The sequence below is a fragment of the Columba livia genome, chromosome 11 (genome assembly GCF_036013475.1).
Source record: "Columba livia isolate bColLiv1 breed racing homer chromosome 11, bColLiv1.pat.W.v2, whole genome shotgun sequence".
Classification (NCBI taxonomy): Eukaryota; Metazoa; Chordata; class Aves; order Columbiformes; family Columbidae; genus Columba; species Columba livia.
Window position 1 is genome coordinate 21,519,930 of NC_088612.1, and position 22,046 is coordinate 21,541,975.

General features: G+C 49.8%; 2 long non-coding RNA genes, 4 other non-coding genes and 1 pseudogene across 6 annotated transcripts; 3 read left to right on the forward strand and 4 right to left on the reverse strand.

Moving 5' to 3' along the window:
* Positions 1-3,833: 3,833 nt before the first annotated feature.
* Positions 3,834-3,905, forward strand: TRNAM-CAU (transfer RNA methionine (anticodon CAU)). The gene has a single exon. It is a non-coding gene; the product is annotated as a tRNA-Met (tRNA).
* Positions 3,906-5,077: 1,172 nt separating this feature from the next.
* TRNAQ-CUG (transfer RNA glutamine (anticodon CUG)) lies at positions 5,078-5,149 on the forward strand. The gene has a single exon. It is a non-coding gene; the product is annotated as a tRNA-Gln (tRNA).
* A 602-nt stretch (positions 5,150-5,751) lies between these two features.
* On the reverse strand, positions 5,752-7,425 carry LOC135580600 (uncharacterized). Its single transcript, XR_010475520.1, has 2 exons — positions 7,288-7,425; positions 5,752-6,535 (listed from the first exon to the last, which is right to left on the reverse strand). It is a non-coding gene; the product is annotated as an uncharacterized LOC135580600 (long non-coding RNA).
* Positions 7,426-12,789: 5,364 nt separating this feature from the next.
* Positions 12,790-14,437, forward strand: LOC135580515 (uncharacterized). The gene is made up of 2 exons (XR_010475298.1): positions 12,790-12,872; positions 13,654-14,437. It is a non-coding gene; the product is annotated as an uncharacterized LOC135580515 (long non-coding RNA).
* Positions 14,438-15,104: 667 nt separating this feature from the next.
* On the reverse strand, positions 15,105-15,176 carry TRNAQ-CUG (transfer RNA glutamine (anticodon CUG)). Its single transcript has one exon. It is a non-coding gene; the product is annotated as a tRNA-Gln (tRNA).
* Positions 15,177-15,818: 642 nt separating this feature from the next.
* TRNAM-CAU (transfer RNA methionine (anticodon CAU)) lies at positions 15,819-15,890 on the reverse strand. The gene has a single exon. It is a non-coding gene; the product is annotated as a tRNA-Met (tRNA).
* Positions 15,891-18,720: 2,830 nt separating this feature from the next.
* LOC135580601 (olfactory receptor 12D2-like) lies at positions 18,721-20,630 on the reverse strand (annotated as a pseudogene).
* Positions 20,631-22,046: the final 1,416 nt, after the last annotated feature.

Genomic DNA, 22,046 nt, shown 5'->3' on the forward strand with positions numbered 1-22,046 from the left:
TCTCCGGCTTCTAAAACAGATGCATTTGTACCTCTTGCAGGACATGTTTCTAAGAGAAAGCTCAGGACACTGTGTTGAAAGAAACTGGAAAACGACGGTTTATCTCATGTAGTTTAACACATTAAGAAGGTAATTGTGTAGATCTATATCAAAGTTGAGATAATCATGGACTTGATGCTCCTTCCATCATATTTAGATGCAATGTGTATGTTAGCCCATGTGGTCTCCAGCTTCTAATACAGAAGCATTTGTGCCTCTTGCAGGACTTGAGGCAGAGCTGGAAGTCCTATGCAGGTGTCCTAGATGTCTAAGACATGAAATTAACAACTCTGCTAAGGCATCTGAATGACCCTGTGGTCATTCAGAGCTCCTGTATAGCTGAAGAGAGTTAGTGTGTGTTATGTTTTGGGTGGACATAACTTGAGCGTGATATTGTTAACATTTGACTTGAGTCAGCCCCGTGGAGGGATCTGGTGAACGGTGAAACAATTGATCTGTATTTACATGAACTGCTACAGACATGTTAAATGTCCTTGAGTATCCTACCCTGACTTTGCCTTTGGATCCAGACCTGGAGACATCTGTTGCAGGTTCTTTGTCAAACTCCATGCCTGTGAATTAAGGACGTTTCTAAGAGCACTAGATATCTACTTACACTTGGGTACCAAATCCCAGCCTTTATGTGGGATGCAGAAGATTGATTATAAGTGCTTCTTTTGGAGGTGTTGTGGGTCTTTCAGCCATTTCAGACATTCAGCACCTTCAGTCTTAGCCTGGATTACACTTCCATGTCATGGAATCGTATCATAGAATCATTTCAGTTGGAAGACACCCTCAGCATCACCGAGTCCAACCATAACCCAACTGTAGCACTATACCATGTCCCTAAGAACCTTCTCTAAACACCTTTTCAACCCCTCCAGGGATGGTGACTCCCCACTGCCCTGGGCAGCCTGTTCCTATACCTGACAACCCTTTCCATGAAGAATTTTTTCCTGTATCCAATCTAAACCTCCCCTGGTGCAACTTGAGGCCATTTCCTCTTGTCCAATCAGTTGTTTCTTGGGAGAGGAGACCAACCCCCTCCATTCTCCAACCTCCCTTCAGGCAGTTGTAGATAACAATAAGGTCTCCCCTCAGCCTCCTTTTCTTAAGGCTAAACAGACCTTGTTCCCTCAACTGCTCCTCGTCATTCTTGTGCTCCAGGTCCTTCACCAGCTTCATCACCTCCTCTGCACTCTCTCCAGTACTTCAATATCCCTCTTATGATGAGGGGCCCAAAACTGAACACACTATTCAAGGTGAGACCTCCCCAGCACCGAGTGCAGTGGCACAACCACTGCTCTAGTCCTCCTGGTCACAGTATTCCTGATACATGCCAGGATGCTGGTGGCCTTTTTGGCCACCTGGACACACTGCTGGCTCATGTTCAGTCAGCTGTCAATCAACACTCCCAGATCCCTTTCTGCCAGGCAGCTTTTCAGCCACTCTTCCCTGAGCCTGCACCGTTCATGGGGATGTTGTGACCCAAGTGCAGGCCCCGACACTTGGCCTTGGTGAACCTCAGAAAATTGGCCTCTGCCCAGTGATCCAGCTGGTCCACATGCCTGTGCATGGCCTTCCCACCTGCCAGCAGATCAACACTCCCACCCAATTTGGTGTCATCTACAAACTTAGTGAGGGTGCACCCAATCCCCTCACCCAGGTTATTGAAAAAATGATTAAACAAAACTGGGCCCAGTACAGAGCCCTGGGGACACCACTCATAACCAGCCACCCACTGGATTTGGCTCCTTTCACCACAACTCCTTGGGCCCAGCCACCTAACCAGTTCTTTACCCATTGCAGATACACCATCCAGGCCATGAGCTGCAGCTTCTCCAGGAGATGCTGTGGGATAAGGTGTCAAAAGCTTTACTAAAATCTAAGTACACAACATCCACAGCCTTTCCCTCATCTACTACGTGGGTCATCTTGTTGTACAAGGAGATCAGGTTGGTCAAACAGGACCTGCCTTTCATAAACCCATGTTGACTGGGCCTGATCTTATGGTTCTCTTGTATGGGCCATGTGATATTACCCAAGATCACCTGCTCCATGACCTTCCCTAGCACCAAGATTAGACTGACAGGTCTGTAGTTTCCTGAGTTCTCCTTACGGCCCTTCTTGTAGACAGGCATCACATTAGCCAACTTCCAGTCAGCTAGGACCTCCCCAGTTGGCTAAGATTGCTGATAGATAATGGAAAGTGACTCAGAGATCACCTCCGCTAGCTCCCTCAGCACGCTTGGGTGCATCTCATCTGCCCCCATGAAATTGTGGATGTCCAAGTAGTGTAGCAGTACGCTAATCATTTATCCTTGGATTACTGGGGTTTGATTCTGCTCCCCACGCCTGTCTTCTGGCTCAGGGGGCTGGGTACCTGGAGCACCACTGTTCTGACTAATTAAGGCTGCTGCAAAGATGGCATTTAATACCTTAGCAGCCTTTCGGTCATCCTCTGTCATTTTGTTTCCCTCTGTATCTGTCAGGGGATAGAGATTCTCCTTAGACCTGCTCTTGTTGCCAACATATTTACAGATACCTTTTTAGTTGCCTTTACAGAGGTGACCAGGCCCGTATCTTGACAAAATGGAGTGTAACAGACTTATCACAGAATCCCAGAGTGTCAGGGGCTGGAAGGGCCCTGGAAAGCACATCCAGTGCAATCCCCCCATGGAGCAGGAACACCCAGATGAGGTGACACAGGAAGGTGTCCAGGCGGGTTGGAATGTCTGCACAGAAGAAGACTCCACAACGTCCCTGGGCAGCCTGGGCCAGGCTCTGCCACCCTCACCCCAAACAAGTTTCTTCTCAGATTTCAATGGAACCTCCTGTGTTCAAGTTTGCACCCATTGCCCCTTGTCCTGTCACTGGTTGTCACCGAGAAGAGCCTGGCTCCATCCTCCTGACACTCCCCCTTTCCATATTGATAACCATTAATGAGGTCACCCCTTAGTCTCTTCTTCTCCAAGCTAAAACTTATAGGTTTAACCAGTCAGTTTACAGGGAATGTTGGTGGGGGGACACATAAGGGGATGCTGCTGGCTGAAAACGGAAGGCAGATAGCAAAGCTTGTGTGCTCCAAGTACCTCAGTCAATGGGGAAAGGAGGAGGAATCACCTGTGGTTGGGATTAGGGTAAATACGGGGCTGTGTCTTCCCATGCTTTTGAGGGACCCCATAGAGACTCCAGTGCACTTTATTCATCAGCGTCCTCCAGGCTGAACAAACCCAGTGACTTTAGCTGCTCTTCACTTGGCTTCCTGTCCAAACACTTGAGCAACTTTTTAGCCCTCTTCTGCACACTCTCTAGTAGCTTAATATCTTCTTTATCCCATGGCACCCAGCCCTGCACACAGTGTCTCAGGTGAGGCCGCTCCAGTGCAGAGCAGAGCGGGACAGTCCCCTCCCTCACCTGGCTGGCCATGCTGTGCTGGATGCACCCCAGGGTACAGTTGGACCTCTTGGCTGCCAGGGCACACTGTTGGCTCATGTCCAACTTGACGTCAAACAGAACCCCCAGATCCTTCTCCGTGGAGCTGCTCTTCAGCATCTGGTCCCCCAGTCTGTATGTACAGCAAGGGTTGCCGAAGAGGGGAGAAGGACAAAGTAAGGCCCTTGCACTTGCCAGCCTGAGTGCGGGGACACTGAGGTTTGCAGGGAGAGCTCGATGCAGCCTGGTGATGGGTGCAGGGAAGAGGAGGGCAGGAGGCCTGAGCAGCAGCGCTGGTGCTGGCAGGTCCAGGCAGCATCAGGCAGGGCTGGGGAGGTCCCTGCAGAGCTGCTGGGGGGAGCAGAGTGGCGCAGCGGGAGCGTGCTGGGCCCATAACCCAGAGGTCGATGGATCGAAACCATCCTCTGCTACTTGCTTTTGGCCTCGCTCCAGCCCCACCAGACACTGCCTCTCCCTTGCAGCGTTCACCAGGTGCTCCCTGCACTGCTGCCCTCCTGCCCTCTGGACACCCAGGGCTGCCCAGGGCTGTCCCAGTGCCTGAGCCCCCTCTCTCTGCCACTGACACCTTCTCCTTTGCTTTCTCTGCAGGCACTGCTTCCAAAGTGCCCATCAGCAAGGCAGAGGAGGCTGTGGACCAGCAGCCAGAGCACAGCACACAGTTCCTCCAAGCAGGCAGGGGATGTCCTGGGAACACTGCTGTTTCCCACTTGCCACCAGGCAGCTCAGTCCCCACCTTCCCAGGAACAAGAGGGGACCATCAGGGCTCTGCAGCTGGGGAGGAGGACAAGCCTGTTAGTGTGGGAACCACCTCTGTGTCAAGAGGTAAGGGGAAGACCTGTGTGGGATGTGGACAGTTCCAGCTCTGCAGTGCACCTGCTGCACCATAAAGCTGAGCCATCAGCAATGTGTGTGGCCCCCCTGTGAAGACATATTCGAGAAAGGGCAGAAAAGGCCAGGCTGAGAGAGGAGGAAGAAACGAAAAGAGTGGGAAAGAGCAGAGGGAAGATGCATCCTGCTCGTGCAGGTAAAGGAGCCTGGTGTGAAGGAGTCTGGAACAGCCTTAGGAGATGAACGCCATTCTCACTGAGGGAGAGGCTACTTTGGGACAGAAGGGAACAGTGTGTCCTGGAAGAAAGGCCCAGGGTTTGAAGTCAGCCAAGACAATCCTAGCAGAGGAAAGCAGTCTGGATCATGCAGGGTCTTCAACATGGGGGTGCAGGGAAGCAGCAGCAGAGAGCACAAGTACAAGCATCAAACCACCCAACTCTGGGTTATCAATGCACTCTGTGAGGGGCAATGTTGAAGAGCATATGCTGGAAACTTCATAACCAGGTCTTATGAACAGAAAGTGAGATTCTCAGGGCTTAGCAGCCTGGATCTTGTAACAGAAGGCATGTGAGGCTTGTGCAAATAGCTCTGGCATTCCCTTGAAAAGCCCTGTGAGTAGCGGGTGCCTGGTGGCCCTGGAGGAAGAGCGTTTGTACTTGGTGGTGGCCAGGCAGATGGAGAGAGTGCCAGGCTCACCCAGGACAATATGGCTGCAGTGGCGTGGCCACAGGAGAAAGACAACAGGTGTTCAGCAGGTCCCATGGTGTAATGGTGAGCACTCTGCACTCTGAATCCACTGGTCTGAGTTCAAATCTCAGTGGGACCTCAAGTTTTAGCTCTCTCAGAGCTTTCCTCTGCATGCACAGCCTTGCTGTTGGGTCACTTCTTTAATGCATTCCCATCAGCCCTCCTCTCCTGTGCTCCCAGCCCTGGCACTGACATCAGTGCCCCTTCTCCTGCCCTGTGCCCAACAAACCTCTGCAGGTTTCCCGAGGTCTGGCCCTGCCCTGTCTCAGCTCCCTTCTTCCTGATGGCTGCTTCTGGATGGGGGATCCAGCAGCGGCTCAGCAGATCACACAAGAGCTGAGGTGTAGATCATGGAGGCCAAGCCTGGCTCAAAGCAGGGTCAAGAAGAGGAGGCTGTTGAGGGCCTTGTCTGTTTGGCTGTTGGACATTTTCTAAGATGGAGAATCTACAGCCTTGCTGGGAACCTTTTCCCCATCTTGACCACCATTGTTTCTGGCATTAAGTTTATTTCCTCTCCTGTCCATTGCTTCTGGTGTCCTGTCAGGGAATTCCACCCACCCTGGCACTGTTTCTGCATAGGGACACAGTCATTGTCATGGGAAAGAGCAGGTTCTCCCTCTTTCTTGCAGAGCGGTTGAACAACTGACAGAGGAGGAGGACAAACCACCAGGAGTCTCCAGCTACGCTGCGCAAAGTCTTTAATGAGAAGGAGCAAAAGCAGTGGCACAGAACAGAGATCAAGAAACACATCTGCAGGGTTCAGGGCAACACAGAGAACAGCCCATTGCCCAAGGACAAGCTTGAAACACAAAGCACTTGCCTTTCCCCATTCTGCTCCACCTGCTGGCAATCCCAGCCCAGCAAGAGCAGTCCCTAACTCCAGCACCCTCCTCCAGCACCAGGAGGTTCAGCAAAGCAGAAGAGAACGAGCCCTTTCTCAAGGAGCTCAGAGCAAAGCAGAGCCAGAGGAGGCACAGCGAGGCCTGACGTGCAGCCAGGAGCCGTGGGCACAGGTCCCTCCTGCCAGCTGGCATGAGGACACCCAGCCCATCTGCAAGGCCTGGCCACACTCCTGCTGTGCAGTCCCCATCATTCTTCCTGCTCCAGAAGGGACGATGTACCAGGTTCAGCAGTTCAGTCGGCAGCGGGGTGGAGGCAGGCACAGCCCTGACCCCCCCAGACCAAGGGAGCCCCCAGAAGAGATGGGAACCCCCCCAGTGCTGAGGGAGCTCCCAACGGCAGCTGACAGAGAGGATCCCACAACTGTGTTCTGAGGGAAAGAAGTGAGAATGGGGCCCGGCAGGGTCACCACCACTGGAGAGGCCTCAATGGCCACTGTCGAGTCACCACAGCGGGCGACACTGGGCTCACTGCAGCTGCTTGCAAGTGGGGTTGGGCCAGAGGAACCACAAGGTGCTGGGATACAGGGTCTGAAGCAAGACATCTCTCGGTGAGGGAGGCAAAGCTGAAGCACAAAGCACAGACACAACACAATTTCAGTCTGTCTTTCTTGTCCTCAGTTCTCTCTGCAGATGCACTTCACTGTCCTCCACCTGCCTTTTAACTGTAAGTTCAGAAATTGCCTCCAGCTCATCTTGCTGACATGTACAACAGGTATGACACCTCAGCTAAAGCTAGTTTTGAATGCCTAGGACCAAAGAAGTGCCTAACTGATTGCTCATGTCACAAGGACCTCCTCCTGCATTACCCAGTGCAAAAGCCCAGATGAAGTTTCATGCAACTAGTCCACCACAAATAGGCTGCATGGAACAAGGGTCTCAGAAATCAGCTCTTGAGAACACACAGTGTGCACAGAGCTGCCATGGCCCTCACTGTGCTCTCTGAGTTGCATGGTCCAGAAAGGCTGAACCACTTTTGGGACAGGACCCAGCTCAGTGGATTTAAAGCCCCTGTGGAGAGCCTGATCATACCCCATCTCCAGAACAGGCAGTGCTGCATGGAAGGAGGCACTGGATGCACTTGACCATTTGCTGAGCAAGCAGACCTCCCTGCAGCTGAGCCCCATTCATCCCCTTGTGCTTGAAAGAATCCCCATCTTCCCAGCTCTCCCCAGCCAGGCCCATTATAAAGGAAAGAGGTTGCAGCCCTTCAACAGTTCTATTGCTGTGCACGTTGAGGCAGCCCAAGGATCCACCTGAGTAGCCACCATGACAGCAGTCCAGCCCATGGGGAGAGATGGAGTGCACAGAGTCTTACCTCGTTCCTGGAGGAAAGGGAGGCAAGAGAGGAGGATGCAGAGCCTGGAGCAGCGCAGGCTTTTATGCTGTGTCCTAGTGCTCTGTGGGGCCACAAACATTCCTCGCTCATGAAGCATCTAAGCTCCCATTAGTTGTTGCTTGCCAAAGCCTTGCTGGTGATTGAGTCCCTGCCCATTTCATCTGAAATATTTTGCTCCCACTTCATAATAACTGGAATGAGCTGTGAATCACAGAACGAGTTTTGATTCTAAAGGTCCTTAAATATAATTTTGTTCTACCCCCCTCACATGGACAAGGACACCTTTGACAAGAAAAGGTTTCTCAAAGGCCCTTCCAGCTTTAAAGTGCTTTAAACACTTCCAAGATGGAGCAATCACAGCTTCTATGGAAGGCCTGGTCCAGTGTCTCACCACCATCACAGGGAAGAGTTTCTTTCAAATATTTAATCCACATCTAACCTTTTTCATTTTAAAAACTTTGCCTCTCTTCTTGTCACTGCACTCCCTGACAAAGTGTCCCTCCCCGTCTTGAGGTCTCTGAAGAGCCTTCTATTCTCTAGCATAAAAACCCCCAAATCTCTCATCCTCTCCTCCTAGGAGAGGTGCCCAGACCCCCTGATCATCTGTGTGTACTACTCTGGACCCAATTGAGCAGGTCCATGTATTTCTGATGTTGCAGGCCCTACATCTAAACACTGTACTCCAGGTGGAGTCTCATGGGGCAGAGTAGATGGGTAGAATCACCTCTGACTTTCAGGCCACCCTTCTTCTGATACAGCCCAGGATACAACTGGCTTTCTGGGCTGCAAGCATGCATTGGCGGCTCATATTCAGTTCTTCATCCACCAATATGCCCAAATCCTCCACCACAGGGCTGCTCTCTATTCAGTCATGGCGCAGCCCATATCCGTGTTTGGGATTGCCTTGACCCAGGTGCAGAACCTTGCATATGGCTTTGTTGAACTTCATGAGGTTCGCCTGGACCCCCTCTCTAGCCTGTCAAGGTCCCTCTGGCTGGCATCCCTTCCCTCTAGAGTAACAACCATGTCACTCAACTTGGTCCCATCTGCAAGCTTGTTGAGGGTGAACTCAATCCCACTGTCTATGTTCTCAGCAAAGATTTTAAATAATAAATAATAAAGTGGGGGTTATGTTTTCACTTTTCCAGAAATTTCACCAACCTGCCACAGCTCTTCAAATTTGATCGCTATTGGCTTTGCAACTTCATCTGCCAATTTCTTCAGGATCCTTGGATGCATCTCAACAAGTCCCACGGAGTTGTGCACATTCACGTTTGTTATATGGGCTTGAACGTGATCTCCCGTGATGACTGGTACTTCATTCTCCCAGGCCCTGCCTTTGGATTGCATTACTTTGGTGTTGTGGCTAAGACACTTGCCAGTGAAGACAGTGACAAAAAAAGTTGTTGAGTATATCTACCTCTTGCATGTCAATTGTAGTCATACTACCCCAGTCTTGACCCGTTGGGTAAATTCTTCCGCACTAGTAAACAACAGGTCCAGCAGTGTCTCTCCTCTGGATGGAGTTTCCATCACCCGTAATAAAAAGTTGTCCTCAGCACATTCCAGTAGTTTCCCGGACTGCTTGCGGTTTGCCGTACCACTTTCCCAGCAGATGTCTGAGTGGCTGAAGCCCCCTATCAGGATCAGTGCTTGGTGACTGTGTGTCCTGGTTTTGTTAAAAACAAGTTTCTCTTTCAGTGAATTTGCCTGTCAGCTAAAGCCTTCATATTAACTGCATTTTCCTGGAGAACCAGACACATGTTTTGGTAAACCTAGCAATGGAATGCAAACTTATTGATAAGCACAGATGGACATCTCGCGAGAGGGGAGACGAGAAACAAGTGACCAAGAAACTGACCAACTGTGTATAACATTCCATTCACGTGAATACTTCACATAAAAGTGCGAGATCACGAGGATCTCGTCCCTTTTTCCCTTTTTTTCCTTATGGCCGTCATTAGGAGAGGACCTTGCTAGTTGTCACTGCGAACTGGGGCCTAGTGACAGACTGAATCCAGCTCCGCTTGGCTGCAGAGTCCAGTCCAGGACTTTGGGTGCCGGCTCTGCAGTTGCTGAGACTTTCAAGGTAGGTTTTGTATATTTTGTATTATTTTCTCTATTCTTATTAGTAGCATTAGTAAAACATTGTTAATTTTTCCAACTCTCTTCTCTCTGTCCTTCTTTCCCTCCCGATCACCTGTCCTGAGTGGGAAGGGGGGAGAGGGAGGGGCAAAAAAGGGGGAAGTGGGGGGGAAGAGGAGGTTAACAATGTATTTGCCAGGGTTTTATTGTCACCCCGCAATCTTAACCCTCGACATTGTGATACGTCGAAACAATTCTTCTGTGTCCCGCATTTGTAACGTAAATAAACTCTGAGGCTCAGCTTGTGTGCAGCCAAATTTTAAGTGGGTTTGTGTCTCATGAATTGCCTTTGTCACATTGCCCTCTTCATGGTGAGCATAAACATGAGCCACGGTGAAATGCATCTATGATGGACACCTTGAGTTAGCTGTTGGGTGCTTTTAGTGCAGATATTCAAGCTAAACCTAAGGAACATTTCTACAATGGGGATTGTAGACACACAGGAGAGAGCAAGTAGGTTCAAGACTGCACAATCTTGTACAGGAGAATAGATGCTGTTCTGCAGGGATGTTGCAAAGCTCAATAGCAAAGAAGGATCATTGTGGGCTGGAGGGAAACCCCTTGCAAGCAGGACTGAGGGCCTCAAGGACCTTAAATACTCATATCAGGCTCTGCCACAGCTTGTTTAGTCTGCCCATGAGCCCAGGGAACAAAAGGCAGATTAATAATAATGAAGAGCAGACCAGAGGGTCAAGCCGGTCTCTTTCAAGTAACCTCTCCATGGGATCTCCATAGCCACATCCTTTGATAACCAGGCCCTCATGTTTCTTCCAAGAAGGAATCTAGGCTCGGATCAAGAAGTGAAGAACCTATTGAAAAGAAGAAAATCAACACATAGGAGGGTGATCACAGAGAAGCCCATGCCCATCTCTGAAAGACACCCACACCCAAATCGACTTGATTTGCTCAGAAAGAGCATCCCATACCCCAGAGGAATGCATGGCCTGAGTTTGCAGAGAGGTTCAGGGCAGAGAGGCAAAAGCTCATGGCCTTTTTTCTTGATCACAGATGGGGTGATCTATTCTATACATTTCAGACTACAGAGGGACATTGCATCAGTCTCACAGAGCACCTGGGAGTCATCATGATGTGAAAGAGTTGGGAAAAACCCTGAGCTCCTGGCAAACGTGAGTCATCATGCTGTGGACTCCAGTGGACAAAGTGCCCCAGCCTCAGGCATGTCAGAGATACCAGAGTCATAGCCTCATTCCTCTGAAAGCTCTGCTTTCCTCAAAGGCATTACCACACCTTTTAGCATCATTCCTGAATCAACTGGTGCTTCTATGCAGCCTTGTGCTGCAGCTGACTTCCAAGGCATTGCTGTTTGTTTGCTGCTCAAGGGCTCTTGAGACTCCATGCTCTTCCAAATAATGATGGTTAGAAGGGACCTGAGAAGGTCCTCTGGGGTAATCTCCTGCTCTGAGCAGACAAAGCTTCCCACTTACCTCAGGAAGCTCTGAGCCTTGTCCTGTTGACTTCTGAACTCTGCCACCATTGGAGAAGTCACTGTCTCTAGGACAGCACATCTAGGGCTGCACTGTGCCCCTTGCGGGCCACCAGGAGATGGCAGTGAGGGTGCCAGCATTGTTTAGCAGTTACACAGAAGGGTCTGGGGAAATGAGATGAATAGATTTTTTCATGTGGTCTGTATAATGACACCTCAGGGATGGCCACTTCTCTTTCTCCTTCTCAGTCTGGTTGTTTCATCCCACTTTTGAAACACACCGATATCTAGGTTTGATCTGAATGAGCCAAGAAATCTTGTAGTGGTCCATGAAGACCATGAGTGCTGGATGTGTGAATGCCACATGGTCTGCATTTCACTTTCATGCCATTGACTATAACCCTCTTCTGGGCAGCAGGTGCGACAGGAAGAAGAGGGAAAGTCTGTAGAAGCAGAACTTTCACTGTAAATCCTGGAAGGAGCCTTCACTCCTAATCCTTCTGTTTACTTCCCATCCACTGTCAGACCTCATCCCATAACCCTGGGATCTTCTGGAGAGAAGTACTGGCAGAGGAACAGACAGAACATGAGGGCTGGAGCACGTGGTGTGTAGGGTAAGGCTCACGCCACTAGGGTTATGGAGTCTAGTGAAGATGAGCAATGTGGGGAGCAGGAGATGGATGTAAATGCAAAAGGGTAAGAGGCCTGAAGCTGTTGAGTTATTGGGGAATTTGAGCTGCTTGGAGCAGTTCATTGGAGCAGAGGACCTCCAGACACCCATTCCAACTGTTGTACTTCTCAGGTATGCTGAATGAAAGAGTCGCTTTGGTTGGAAGAGACCCTCAAGAAAATCAAGTGCAGCCGTTGACCTAACACTGTCACATGAGTCCCTGAGTAGCCAGCAAAAGGTCATGCCTTGGAACATAGCAACAGTTCAAGATCACGTAGAAGCACCAGTGGTTTCATGAGGCCATGAGCTCTGGTATCGCTGGTGCACCTGAGGCCAGGACAACATGTCCACTGAAATTCACAGCAATGACTCATGTTTGACGGTAGTTCAGGGTTTTTCCCAGGTGCCCTAGGATGCTGATCCAATGTCCCTTTGTAGTCTGTAATGCATGGTATGGGCCATGCCATTCCTGACCCAAGAAAAATGGCCATGAGCATCTGTTCCTTGCCCTGCACTTGTCCGCATAAGCAGGCCATGCAAGCCTTAGGGCTCTGGGGTTCCCTTGCAGAGCAAACCAGGTCCATTTGGGTGTGGGTCTCTTTCAAGAAAGGACAAAGGCATCTCTTTAATCACAAAACCTGGATGTGGTACAGCCTGATGAACATGAACAAGGTCGTCGTGGCTGTCATTCCAACCCACAAGGGACTTCCCTCCAGCCCCAAATGGTTTTTCCTTGCTGTTCAGCTTTGCCACATCCCTGTAGAGGTGCATCTCTTCTCCTGTATGAGATTGCACAGTCTCAACATTCTGTTACAACTTACTCATAGTCTCCTCCGTGTCTACAATGACCTGTGGGGAGAAACGTCTCTCAGGTTTAGCCTGTGTGCCTGCACTGAAAACATTGGAGAGTTGACTTGACGTATCCTTTAAAGCAGAACTTCACCATGACTGGTGGTTGCACTCACCATTAAGAAGGCAATGTGACAATCCATATCACAAAATAACCAAAAAAATCAACCTGAATACTAGACATAGACCTCAGAAGTAAGTTGCCTTATGAAGCTGGGACACAGATTAATTATTTTGGTGTCCAGCAGTATGAAAAAGGAACACAACATTTGGGATGAAAGGACCAAGTAATTAAGCACCAGCAAGGACTCATCAAGCAACAGCTACTATGTGTTTAAATACTTCATGAGCAAGGAATGTTTGTGGCCCCACGGGGCACTAGGACACAGCATAAAAGCCTGCGCTGCTCCAGGCTCTGCATCCTCCTCTCTTGCCTCCCTTTCCTCCAGGAACGAGGTAAGACTCTGTGCACTCCATCTCTCCCCATGGGCTGGACTGCTGTCATGGTGGCTACTCAGGTGGATCCTTGGGCTGCCTCAATGTGCACAGCAATAGAACTGTTGAAGGGCTGCCAACTCTTTCCGTTTTGATGGGCCTGGCTGGGGATAGCTGGGAAGAGGAAGGTTCTTTCAAGCACAAGGGGATGAATGGGGCTCAGCTGCAGGGAGGTCTGCTTGCTCAGCAGAATTTCTGCCTTAGACAGATGGTCTCTAACCAAATGGTCAAGTGCATCCAGTGCCTCCTTCCATGCAGCATTGCCTGTTCTGGAGATGGGGTATGATCAGGCTCTCCACAGGGGATTTTAATCCACTGAGCTGGGTCCTGTCCCAACAGTGGTTCAGCCTTCCTGGACCATGCAACTCTGAGAGCACAGTGAGGGTCATGGCGGCTTTGTTCACACTGTGTGTTCTCAAGAGCTGATTTCTGAGACCCTTGCTCCACGCAGACTATTTGTGGTGGACTAGTGGCATGAAAGTTCATCTGGGCTTTTGCACTGGGTAATGCAGGAGGATGTCCTTGTGACATCAGCAATCAGTTACTTCTTTGGTCCTAGGCATTCAAATCTAGCTTTAGCTGAGGTGTCATACCTGTTGTACATGTCAGCAAGCTGAGCTGGAGGCAATTTCTGAACTTAGAGTTAAAAGGCAGGTGGAGGACAGTGAAGTGCATCTGCAGAGAGAACTGAGGACAAGAAAGACAGACTGAAATTGTGTTGTGTCTGTGCTCTGTGTTTCAGCTTTGCCTCCCTCACCGAGAGATGTCTTGCTTCAGACCCTGTATCCCAGCACCTTGTGGTTCCTCTGGCCCAACCCCACTTGCAGGCAGCTGCAGTGAGCCCTGTGTCGCCCGCTGTGGTGACTCGACGGTGGCCATTGAGGCCTCTCCAGTGGTGGTGACCCTGCCGGGCCCCATTCTCACTTCTTTCCCTCAGAACACAGTTGTGGGATCCTCTCTGTCAGCTGCCGTTGGGAGCTCCCTCAGCACTGGGGGGGTTCCCATCTCTTCTGGGGGCTCCCTTGGTCTGGGGGGGTCAGGGCTGTGCCTGCCTCCACCCCGCTGCCGACTGAACTGCTGAACCTGGTACATCGTCCCTTCTGGAGCAGGAAGAATGATGGGGACTGCACAGCAGGAGTGTGGCCAGGCCTTGCAGATGGGCTGGGTGTCCTCATGCCAGCTGGCAGGAGGGACCTGTGCCCACGGCTCCTGGCTGCACGTCAGGCCTCACTGTGCCTCCTCTGGCTCTGCTTTGCTCTGAGCTCCTTGAGAAAGGGCTCGTTCTCTTCTGCTTTGCTGAACCTCCTGGTGCTGGGGGAGGGTGCTGGAGTTAGGGACTGCTCTTGCTGGGCTGGGATTGCCAGCAGGTGGAGCAGAATGGGGAAAGGCAAGTGCTTTGTGTTTCAAGCTTTTCCTTGGGCAATGGGCTGTTCTCTGTGTTGCCCTGAACCCAGCAGATGTGTTTCTTGATCTCTGTTCTGTGCCACTGCTTTTGCTCCTTCTCATTAAAGACTTTGCGCAGCGTAGCTGGAGACTCGTGGTGGTTTGTCCTCCTCCTCTGTCAGTTGTTCAACCGCTCTGCAAGAAAGAGGGAGAACCTGCTCTTTCCCATGACAATGACTGTGTCCCCATGCAGAAACAGTGCCAGGGTGGGTGGAATTCCCTGAAGTGACAGCAGAACACCAAAAATAAGCAAGTAGGCAAGAGAAAGGCAGGAAAACATCAGACAAATGGATTTCACAAGAAGCAATGAGAGGAGAGGAAATAAACTTCATGCCAGAAACATTGGTGGTCAAGATGGGGAAAAGGTTCCCAGCAGGGCTGTAGATTCTCCATCGTAGAAAATGTCCAACAGCCAACCAGACAAGGCCCTCAACAGCCTCCTCTTCTTGACCCTGCTTTGAGCCAGGCTTGGCCTGCATGATCTGCACCTCAGCTCTTGAGTGGTTTGCTGAGCCGCTGCTGGATCCCCCATCCAGAAGCAGCCATCAGGAAGAAGGGAGCTGAGACGGGGCAGGGCCAGAGCTCGGGAAACCTGCAGATGTTTGTTGGGCACAGGGCAGGAGAAGGGGCACTGATGTCAGTGCCAGGGCTGGGAGCACAGGAGAGGGGGGCTGATGGGAATGCATTAAAGAGGTGACCCAACAGCAAGGCTGTGCATGCTGAGGAAAGTCCTGAGAGAGCTAAAACTTGAGGTCCCACTGAGATTTGAACTCAGATCGCTGGATTCAGAGTGCAGGGTGCTCACCATTACACCATGGGACCTGCTGAACACCTGTTGTCTTTCTCCTGTGACCAGCCCAGTGCAGCCATATGGTCCTGGGTGAGCCTGGCACTCTCTCCAGCTCCCTGGCCATCACCAAGTACAAACTCCCTTCCTCCAGTGCCACCAGCCATAGAATGAGGAAGGAGACTCCACAACCTCCCTGGACAGCCTGGTCCAGGCTCTGGCACCCTCACTGGGAACAAGTTCCGTTGCAAATTTAAGTGGAACCTCTTGTGTTCCAGTTTGAACTCATTACCCCTTGTCCTATCACTGGCTGTCACTAAAAAAACCTGGCTCCCTCCTCCTGACACTCACTCTTCATATACTTGTAAACGTAAATAAGGTCACCCCTCATTCTCCACCAAACTAAAGAAACCCAGCCCCCTCAGCCTTTCCTCACTACGGAGATGTTTAGAACGCTTTATGATCTCTGTTTTCCTGATGGGCACTTTGGAAGTGGTGCCTGCAGAGAAAGCAAAGGAGAAGGTGTCAGTGGCAGAGAGAGGGGGCTCAGGCACTGGGACAGCCCTGGGCAGCCCTGGGTGTCCAGAGGGCAGGAGGGCAGCAGTGCAGGGAGCACCTGGTGAACGCTGCAAGGGAGAGGCAGTGTCTGGTGGGGCTGGAGCGAGGCCAAAAGCAAGTAGCAGAGGATGGTTTTGATCCATCGACCTCTGGGTTATGGGCCCAGCACGCTCCCGCTGCGCCACTCTGCTCCCCCCAGCAGCTCTGCAGGGACCTCCCCAGCCCTGCCTGATGCTGCCTGGACCTGCCAGCACCAGCGCTGCTGCTCAGGCCTCCTGCCCTCCTCTTCCCTGCACCCATCACCAGGCTGCATCGAGCTCTCCCTGCAAACCTCAGTTCCCCCACACTCGGGCTGGCAAGCGCAAGGGCCTTGCTTTGTCCTTCTCCCCTCTTTGGCAACCCTTGCTGTACATACAGACTGGGGTACCAGATGCTGGAGAGCAGCTCCACGGAGAAGGATCTGGGGGTTCTGTTTGACGTCAAGTTGGACATGAGCCAACAGTGTGCCCTGGCAGCCAAGAGGTCCAACCGTACCCTGGGGTGCATCCAGCACAGCATGGCCAGCCAGGTGAGGGAGGGGACTGTCCCGCTCTGCTCTGCACTGGAGCGGCCTCACCTGAGACACTGTGTGCAGGGCTGGGTGCCATGGGATAAAGAAGATCTTAAGCTACTAGAGAGTGTGCAGAAGAGGGCTAAAAAGTTGCTCAAGTGTTTGGACAGGAAGCCAAGTGAAGAGCAGCTAAAGTCACTGGGTTTGTTCAGCCTGGAGGACACTGAAGAATAAAGTCCACTGGAGTCTCTATGGGATCTCTCCAAAGCATGGGAAGACACAGCCCCGTATTTACCCTTATCCCAACCACAGGTGATTCCTCCTCCTTTCCCCATTGACTGAGGTACTTGGAGCATACAAGCTTTGCGATCTGCCTTTCGTATTCAGACAGCAACATCCCCTTATGTGTCCCGCCACCAACATTCCCTGTTAACTGACTGGTTAAACTGTTAAGTTTTAGCTTGGAGAGGAGGAGATTAAGGGGTGACCTCATTAATGGTTATCAATATGAAAAGGGGGAGTGTCAGGAGGATGGAGCCAGGCTCTTCTCAGTGACAACCAGTGACAGGACAAGGGTCAATGGGTGCAAACTGGAACACAGGAGGTTCCACATAAATCTGAGAAGAAACTTGTTCCTGGTGAGGGTGGCAGAGCCTGGCCCAGGCTGCCCAGGGAGGTTGTGGAGTCTCCTTCTCTGCAGACATTCCAACCCGCCTGGACACCTTCCTGTGTCACCTCATCTGGGTGTTCCTGCTCCATAGGGGGATTGCACTGGATGAGCTTTCCAGGTCCCTTCCAATCACTAACATTCTGTGATAAGTCTGTTGCACTCCATTTTGTCAAGATGTGGGCCTGGTCACCTCTGTAAAAGGCAACAAAAAATGTATCTGTAAATATGTCGGCAACAAGAGGAGCGCTAAGGAGAATATCCCTTGAGAGATACCGAGGGAAACATATTGACAGAAGATGAGGGAAAGGATGAGGTATTAAATGCCATCTTTGCCTCAGTCTTAAATAGTCAGAACAGTTGTGCTCCCGGTACCCAGCCCCCTGAGGCAGAAAACAGGGACGGGGAGCAGAATCAAAACCCAATAATCCAAGCATAAATGGTTAGCGTCCTGCTACACTACTTGGACATCCACAAGTCTATGGGGGCAGATGAGATGCACCCAAGGGTGCTGGTAGAGGTGATCACTGAGACACTTTCCATTATCTATTAACAATCCTGGCTAACTGGGGAGGTCCCAGTTGACTGGAAGTTGGCTAATGTGATGCCCGTCTACAAGAAGGGCCATAAGGAGAACTCGGGGAACTACAGACCTGTCAGTCTAATCTTGGTGCTAGGGAAGGTCATGGAGCAGATGATCTTGGGTAACATCACATGGCACATACATGAGAACTGTAAGATCAGGCCCAGTCAACGTGGGTTTATGAAAGGCAGGTCCTGTTTGACCAGCCTGATCTCCTTGGACAACAAGATGACCCACGTAGTAGATGAGGGAAAGGCTGTGGATGTTGTGTACCTAGATTTTATGTAAGGCCTTTGACACCGTATCCCACAGCATCTGCTGGAGAAGCTGCAGCTCATGGCCTGGGTGGTGTATCTTTGATAGATAAAGAACTGGCTGGATGGACGGGCCATAGAGTTTTGGTGAAAGGAGCCAAATCCAGTGGGTTGCTGGTTATGAGTGGTGTCCTCAGGGCTCTGTACTGGGACGAGTTTTGTTTAATCTTGTTTTCACAGGCATCTGGACCAGATGGATCACTGGGCAGAGGCCAGTTTTCTGACGTTCACCAAGGCCAAGTGCGAGGGCCTGCATTTCGGGCACAACATCCCCATGAACGCTGCAGGCTCTGGGAAGAGTGGCTGAAAAGCTGGTGGCAGAAAGGGATCTGGGGGTGTTGATTGACAGTCGACTGAACATGAGCCAGCAGTGTGTCCAGGTGGCCAAAAAGGCCACCTGCATCCTGGCATGTATCAGGAATGACCAGGAGGACTAGAGGAGTGGTTGTGCCACTGCACTCGGTGCTGGGGAGGTCTCACCTCAAATAGTGTGTTCAGTTTTGGGCCCCTCATCATAAAAGGGATATTGTAGTACTGGAGAGAGTGCAGAGGAGGTGATGAAGCTGGTGAAGGACCTGGAGCACAAGTGTGATGAGGAGCAGTTGAGGGAACAAGGTCTGTTTAGCCTCAAGAAAAGGAGGCTAAGGGGAGACCTTTTTGCTATCCACAACTGCCTGAAAGGAGGTTGGAGCATGGATGGTGTTGGTCTCTTCTCCCAAGTAACAAGTGATAGAACAAGAGGAAATGGCCTCAAGTTGCACCAGGGGAGGTTTAGATTAGATACAGGAAAAATTTCTTCCTGGAAAGGGTTTTCAGGCATTGGAACAGGCTGCTCAGGGCAGTGGTGGAGTCACCATCCCTGGAGGGGTTAAAAAGGTGTTTAGAAAAGGTTCTTAGAGACATGGAATAGTGCTAGAGTTATTTTATGGTATGACTTGATGATCCTAAGAGTATCTTCCAACCCAAATGATTCTATGATTCTATGATATGATTCCATGACATGGAACTGTAATACAGGCTAAAACTGAATGGTGCTGAATGTCTGTGTAAAGACCCAAAGCATCTCAAAATGAAGCACTTATAAAATGCTGCACCCCACACTAAGGTTGGGATTTGGTACCCAAGTATAACTAGATATCCAGTGCTCTTAGAAATGTCCTTAATTCACAGGCATGGAGTGTGACAAAGAACCTGCAACAGACGTGTCCAGTTCTGGATCCAAAGGCAAAGTCAGGGTAGGTTACTCGAGGACATTTAACATGTCTGTAGAAGTTCATGTAAATACAGATCAATTGTTTCACCGTTCACCAGATCGCTCCAGGGGGCTGACTCAAATCAAACGTTGACAATATCACACTCAAGTTATGTCCGCCCAAAACATAACACATGCTAACTCTCTTCATCTATACAGGAGGTCTGAATGACCAGAGGGTCATTCTGCTGCCAAAACAGAGCTGTCAAGTAATTTCTTATCAGATCATCCAGGACACCTGCATGGGGCTGTCAGCTCTGCCTCATGTCCTGCAAGAGGTACAAATGCATCTGTTTTAGAAGCCGGAGACCACATGGGCTACCATACATATGGCATGTAAATACGATGGAATAAGCTTCAAGTCCATGAATATCTCCCCTTTGATTCATATCTAAACAATTAACTTCTTAATGTGTTAAACTACATGAGATAATTGTTTGTTTTCCAGGCTTTTGCAATACAGTGTCCTTCTGAGCTTTCTCCTTAGAAACAGGAGAGGTGGAGTAAACTACATTCTGAGCCTTGTCCTTGTTTTAGTCACATTCCTCCAGGAACATGAATTTTTCCCTAGCATTTTTTTCAGGGCAGATCTCATCTCCTGGTTCCTAAGAGTGTAGATCAAGGGGTTCAGAGCTGGGGTGACAGCACTGTACAGGAGAGACACTTGCACATCCCTTTGAAGGGAGCTTCCTGAGGAGGGTGGTGTATAATTGAAGAGCACTGGTATGTACCACAGTGCCACAACAGGGAGGTGGGAGGCACAGGTGGAGAAGGGCTTCCATCTTCCTTCCTGGGACCGGACTTTATGGAAGATGAAGCAGATGATGTAGAGATAGGAGAGGGCAAAGGGACCTAGAACAACAGATGTGGTAATGACATTGAGGAGGGTCATGTTGAGGCTGGTACTACTGCAAGCCAAATTCAACAGTGGCTTGATGTCACAGAAGAAGTGATGAATGTGGTTGTGGCCACAGAAAGTCAGCTGAGAGGTCATGACTGAGTGTATCATGGCATGCACAAAACCAATGGACCAGCTGGCCGCAGCCAGCAGCAAACAAGTCCGGGGACTCATGACAAGGGTGTAGCGCAAAGGATTGTAGATGGCCACATAGCGGTCGTCGGCCATGGTGGCCAGTAGCACAGCCACAGTACTGCCCAGGAAGTGGCAGAAGTGAAGCTGGGCCAAGCACCCACCAAAAGAGATGGGCTGATGCTCCAAAGAGAAGGCCAGTCAACATCTTGGGACCAGTGACTGTGGAGTAGAGGATGTCAGGTTCCCCAGGAAGAAGTACATTGGTGTGTGAAGACGGGGCTCAGCTATCACCATGGTCACAATGGCACCATTTCCCAGAAGATTGGTCAAGTAGAGCAAGAGGAAGCAAACAAAGAAAAAGTGCTGCAGCCCCTGGATATCAGTGAAACCCATGAGGATGAACTCGCTGAACTCAGTCTGGTTCATCATTGCTAGAACAGTAAGAAACAAAAGCAAAATGTCAAGGTTCCACAGTTGTGAGCAGCAAGAGCATAACAAAACATCAGACGTAATCAAACATAAAAGAAATTAACATGGACAAAAACAGCTTGAATGTAGTCTTCTCCTATTTCTGTCTAGAACCAAGAAACTCTTCAAATAAAGCCTTCCTCCTATGCGTAACAGCAGAATAAATAAGACGTGAAACAGGACTACTTCCTTACATTGGTATTTCAAATGTCCTCATCTGTAACTTCCTGCTGCAACCCCTGAACTCATCAATAAAGCTTTTAACTCCTCAAGTGATTCACTCCCGATCCTTTCTTTCCACTATTGTCCCTACATTTCATTAAGCCAATTTCAACTTTCACATTCTAATGGTTGCCGTCTCTTTCAGACAATTCTTCCATCTCAAAAAACTGCACAATTTCCAATTTTGTATAAACAGCCAGCAGAAGGTGCTCTAAAGTACCATACAGTCATCAAAATTTATTTTGGATGTTGATGAGAATAAAGGAAGAGGCTGCCTGAGCTTATGATCACAAGCTGGTTTTGCTATTGGAATGTATACTTTGCCTAAAGAATGTCTCTTGGTTGCTCAGCAGCAGACGAATGGGACAAAAGCCAAGATCTCATCTCCCGCAATACTGTGATGGAGCAAGACTGAACTTGCAGGAGACGAGTTACCTGGTGCAAGTTCCAGACGAACGGGCTCATCCCACTGAAAGTCAGTCATACTGCCCACTGAGACAACACGGTCAGTTCTGTCACCATTGTTTGTCTCTGGGTGATTCCCAACCATCCAGAATAAAGAACAAAATCCTGAGATTATTTTAGTAGAGCAGGCAGGCACAGGTATTTCTGGCTTACAACAGAGACCCCAAATCTTACAAGATGAGTAGTTTTCTCTGTACACTCAATGCAGTGATGACTAAAATTGATCAATCCAACTAATGAAGAAATAATGACTTTCAAAATACATCTTTTAAAGAGGTTAAAACATATATAGGTACATTTCACAGTCTTTCTCATCCATTCTGCTGTACTATATACTTAAAACAAATTATTTTTGAAAGCCATTCAGAGAGGTCTCCAGCCCAATCACTCCTTTTCTCATGCTTCCTTAGCTAAGTTTTTCAGCATGAAAACAGGAAACAAACAGGGAGCTTCCAAACTAATTTCACCATAAAAGAACATGAGCATGTTGCACACATGCGTCCACTCTGGAACACTGACCATATTTCTCTGAAAATGCTTTTAGTCTGATCATTGAACAAGCTCCATGGGAAACATTAGGTTTGATAATATTACAGCCTTATCAATATTTTAGTGTATCACCTGCACTGCCAGAGTTAGAGATGCCATTCTCTGTGCAATACCAATGCTTCAGTTTCTTCCATGTGATTTGCCACCTTTAGGCTCCAAAGCCCTCCTCATTGAAATGCATCTGCAGAAAGACAGCATTCATTCAGGTGTGTTCCACTACCTCCTCTGGTTCTGCCTGTTTTTC